At 44.2% G+C, this 5162-nt stretch overlaps 1 non-coding gene across 1 annotated transcript; it reads right to left on the minus strand.

Moving 5' to 3' along the window:
- Nucleotides 1-4597: 4597 nt before the first annotated feature.
- LOC114810560 lies at nucleotides 4598-4735 on the minus strand. Its single transcript, XR_003758256.1, has one exon. It is a non-coding gene; the product is annotated as a small nucleolar RNA SNORA7 (small nucleolar RNA).
- Nucleotides 4736-5162: the final 427 nt, after the last annotated feature.

The raw sequence follows: 5162 nt of genomic DNA on the forward strand, positions 1-5162 counted from the left end.
GTCATCAGCATAAAAGGTTGCTCTATCTGGATGAGTGGATGGGAGCTTTTTTCCAGCCTGGGTCTTTGAATTCCTAGTCCCATGATCCTCTTGGGATAGGATCCAAAACTTCTTCCACTGGCCTTATTCAAAGAATAGAGAAACAGCATGGCTTAGTGGATAGGGCACAGGCCTGGGATTCCGAAGGACCTGGTTTCTAATCCTGGTTCCAACACTTTTCTGTTGTGTGACCTTGGGCAAGTCACTTAGCTTCTCTGGGTCTCAGTTCCTTCATCTGTAAAATGGGGATTAAGTCATGAGCCCCAGGTGGGGTATAGACTGTGTCCAACTTGATTAGCTTGTATCCACCCAAGCGCTTAGGTCAGCAACTGGCACATAGTAAGCACTTTAATGAATACCATAAAAAATGATGACAGCTAAACTGTAGAAGCACACTCTGGTTTGTCTTTGGGCCACTGGTATGTCCTTTATCAGGTTGTGTTCTGGGGACTCCACAATCCTTCTGAAGGCTGATTTGGAAGGAACAACAAAGTCAGTTTCCCTCATTTCTAGAGAGGATCCTCAATGGTAAAAGGACAAATCATTCCTAACATCAGCAGGATGTATGTCCTCAATGTTACCCAGCATGCTCTCCAAGGATAATAGACACTCCTTGTTCCCTCTGGGAGCTGGTTCATCCTTCTCCTTTTTCTCCTCTCTAGAATCAGTTCCTGAATTACTATTGTTGTGCAGAGTGCTGTGCTGAACTCTTGAGAACACAAACTAGAAATAAAAGACACACTCCTTTGACTTGAAGAGTTTATAAGCAGAAACAAATCACCAAACGTTCACCAGTTAAAGTAATGAAAGAATAGACTCCCAGGCCTGTGCTCTATCCAGTAGATAATGCTGTTTCTCTATTGCTATTGATTCATAGCGTTGTCATATATTTTGTCCCAAATATATATTGTGTCCAGAGCATTACAAATGTTGAATTCAGCATGACCTGCTGCTCCAGAGGCAGGTTCAGGTTCAGAGAAACAGCATGGCATATTGGAAAGATTCATTAATTCAACTGCATTTTTTCAGCATTTACTATGTGCAGAGCACTGTACTAAGCACTTGGAAGAGTGCAGTATAACAATAAACAGGCACATTCCCTGTCCACAATAAGTTTACAGTCTAGAGAGATTAGCTTACAGTCTAGAGTCTTACAGTCTAAAAAGATTATGGGCCTGGAAGTCAGAGAACCTGGGTTCCAATCACAGCTCCACCCAATGCCAGCTGGGTGACCTTGGGGAAGTCACTTAACTTCTCTGTGCCTTAGTTACCTCATCTGTAAAATGGGGACCAAGATGGTGACCCCTATGTGGGAATATGGACTTTATCTAACCTGATTATCTACCCCAGCGCTTAGTACAGTGCCGGGCAATCAACCAGCACTTAGTACAGTGCCTGGCCATCACTCAATCAGTTGTATTTATTGAGTACTTACTATGTGCAGAGCACTGTACTAAGCACTTGGGAGAGTACAATAAAACAATATAGCAGACATATTCCCTGCCCACACTGAGCTTATTATAGAGGGGGGGAGACAGACATTAATATAAATACATAAATTACAGCTATGTAGCATATATAACATATGGCTATGTAACATAAATTATGGTGCTGTGGGGCTGGGTTGGGGGATGAATAAAGGGAGAAAGGGTGACGCAGAAAGGAATGAAAGAAAAGGAAAAATGGTCTTGGTCAGGGAAGGCCTCTTTAAGGAGATGTACTTTCAGTAAGACTTTGGAGGGGCAGAGAGTAATTGTCTATTGGTTATTAAGATGGAGGATGCCCCAAGGCAGAGGGATGATGTGGGTGAGGGTTTGGCAGAGAGATAGATGAGATCGAGGTACAGCGAGAAGGTTAGAATCAGAGGAGCAAAGTGTGAGGGCTGGGTTGTAGTAGGACAATAATGAGGTGAGGTAGGAGAGGTGAGGTGATTGAGTGATTAAAAGCCAATGGTGAGGAGTTTTTGTTTGATGTGGAGGTGGATGGTCAACCATTGGATATTCTTGAGGAGTGGGGAAACATGGCCTAGACATTTTTTTAGAAAAATGATCTGGGGAGCAGAGTGAAGTATGTACACTGGAGTGGGGACAGACAGGAGGCAGGGAGGTCAGCAAGGAGACAGATACAGTACACAAGGCGGGGTAGTATAAGTGATTGGACTAACTTGGCAGCAGCTTGAATGGAGAGAGAAGGATGGATTTTAACGGCATGAAGGTTGAACCAACAGGATTTAATGATGGACTGAATATGTGGGTTGAATGACCAACAGGAGTCAAAGATAATGTCAATATTGTGGACTTGTGAAACAGGACAGATGGTGGTGCCATCTACAGTGATGGGAAAGTCAGGGGGAGTACAGGGTTTGGGTGGGAAGAGAGAAGATTTGTTTTAGACATTAAATTTGAGGTGATGGGAGGGCATCCAAGTAGAGATGTCTTGAAGGCAGGAGGAAATGTGAGACTGCAGAGAGGGAGAAGGTTGAGGGCTGGAGATGTAGATTTGGGTATCAAATATCAGAGATGATATTTGAAGCCATAATAATAATATTTGTTAATCACTTACTGTGTGCCAAGCACTGTTCTAAGCGCTGGGGTAGATACAAGGTAATTAGGTTGTCCCACGTGGGGTTTACAGTCTTAATCCTCATTTTACAGATGAGGGAACTGAGGCACACAGAAGTTAAGTGGTTTGCCCAAGGTCACACAGCAGACAAGTAGTGGAGCTGGAATTAAAACCCACATCTTCCGACTTCCAAGCCCGTGCTTTTTCCACTAAGCCACGCTGCTTCCCGGGGGTGCAAATGAGTTCTCCAAGGGAGTGGGTGTATATAGAGAATAGAAGGGGACCCAGAACTGAACCTTGAGGGACACGCATGGTAAGGAGGTGGGAGGCAGAGGAGGAGCCCATGAAAGAAACTGAGAACGAGTGGCCAGAAAGATAGGAGGAAAACCAAGAAAGGAAAGGATAATATCAGTGAAGCCGAGGTTGGGTAATCTTTCAAGGAGAAGGGGGTGGTCAACAGTGTCAAAGACAGCTGAGAAGTTGAGGGAGAACTAAAATGGAGTAGAGGTCATTGGATCTGGCCAGAAGGGGATCATTGGTGACCTTTAAGAGGACAGTTTCTGTGGACTGAAGGGGATGGAAACCAGATTGGAGGAAGTCAAGGACAGAATTGGAGGAGAGGAACTTGAGACAATGGTGTAGACAACTCTCTCAAGGAGTTTGGAGAACAATGGTAAGAGGGAGATGGGGTGATAACTGGAGGGAGCCTTGGGGTCAAGGGAGGGGTTTTTTTAGGATAGGGGAGACACGGGCATGTTTGAAAGCAGGGAGGGAAGAAGCCATTGGAAAGTAAACAGTTGTAGGTGGCAGTTAAGGAGGGAGGAAGGGAGGGGGCAAATATTTAGATAAGATGCGAAGCAATACGATCAGTTGTGCAGGTGAGCGGATGGATTTTGAAAGAAGACAGGAGATCCCCTCCAGAGATACTGCTGGGAAAGATGGGAGGGTTAAAGAAGGGTCAGAAGGAGGGAGGGGCACTTCACTTCTCTGTGACTCAGTTTTCTTATCTGTTAAATGGGAATGAAGACTGTGAGGCCCATGTGGGATATGGACTGTGTCGAACTTCATTATTTTGTATCTAACCCAGTACTTAGAGCAATGCTTAACAAATACCATAAACAAAACCAAACCGATCAGAACCTGGATTAGAACACAGGTCGGTCTTACTCCCAGGCCCATGCTCTATCCACTGGGAACACTGCTTCTCAAGCACTTCTCAAATAGTGTCAAGCTCTGTTTAAAGTGCTGGGGTAGATACAATTAATCAGGTTGCACTCGGTCCCTGTACTAAAAGCGTTTTGCAGTCTAATTAGGAGGGAGAACGGGTTTGCAATCCCCATTTTACAGCGGAAGAAACTGAGGCACAGAGATGATAAGTGGCTTACCCAAAGTCACACAGCCAGCAATTGGCAGAACTGGGATTGGAACCCAAGTCCTCTGACTTTCACCTGTGCTCTTTCCACTAGATAACATTGCTTCTCAACATTCAAATGATTTACTCTGATTTCCACGTTTGCAAATATTTCTTTGTCTATCTCCTCGATAGAATGTAAATTCCTTATGGGCCAGGAATTTGTTGCCTTTTACTGTTTTCTCTTCCCAAGCACTTAGTAAAATGAATTGCACTCAGTAGGTTCTTAATAAATAAACAAAACAGCAATTAGCACTATGACTATGGCTACTACTATGACTATTATTCCTCTCCCTCCTCTTCTTCCCTCTTCTCTTTCTCCTCCTCCTCTTCCTTTCCTCCTCCTCCTACTTGTCTTGCCTTGTGCTGTCAAGTCATCTCCGACCCAGAGCGACACCATGAGTACATCTCTCCCAGCACGCCCTACCTCCATCTGCAATCGTTCTGGTAGTGCATTTTTCTTGGTAGAGTTTTCTTGGTCAAAATACGGACGTGGTTTACCACTGCCTCCTTCCCCACAGTCATCTTGAATCTCCATCCTCGACTCTCTCCCGTGCCGCTGCTGCCCAGCATGTTTGATTTTTGACATGTTACAGATTTCCTTCCACTCGCTAGCCACTGGCCAAGCTAGGAATAGAATGGGTATGCCTCTGCTTGACTCTCCCTCCCATAGTCAAGACTGGTAGAGTACTGGAAACTCTCCAGATGCGACCCTGAGAGGGGATGCCTCCTCCTCCTACTACCCCAAAAAGCCCCCACCATATATCTTAAAGAACTTTTTCTCTCTTTCATCACAAAGAGGTTTAGGGAAGTATTTACTTGCAAACTACTTCCCTGAGTGTGTGTGACAGGAATACTCTATCTCATAATCTTATAATTCTGGAGGAAATAGTGCAGGAAGTATAAATCTGAATTAACGACTCCAAGCTTTGTGTTGAGTTTTAGATGAGTGCTCTCTATTTGTGGGGTCCATCTTTATTAATATCATTATATAGCCTGTAAGGAAGGAAATTGCATGTCGGGACAAAGGTTCACAATCCTATAAATAATTAGTATTTCCATTTCCCAAAGCAAATCGATGAATCTCAAGTTTTTGCTAGACTCTTCCAGTTCCAGGCATTTAGTCCCATTTGATGGCTTAATTCAGGTT

The sequence above is a fragment of the Ornithorhynchus anatinus genome, chromosome 3 (genome assembly GCF_004115215.2).
Source record: "Ornithorhynchus anatinus isolate Pmale09 chromosome 3, mOrnAna1.pri.v4, whole genome shotgun sequence".
NCBI lineage: Eukaryota > Metazoa > Chordata > Mammalia > Monotremata > Ornithorhynchidae > Ornithorhynchus > Ornithorhynchus anatinus.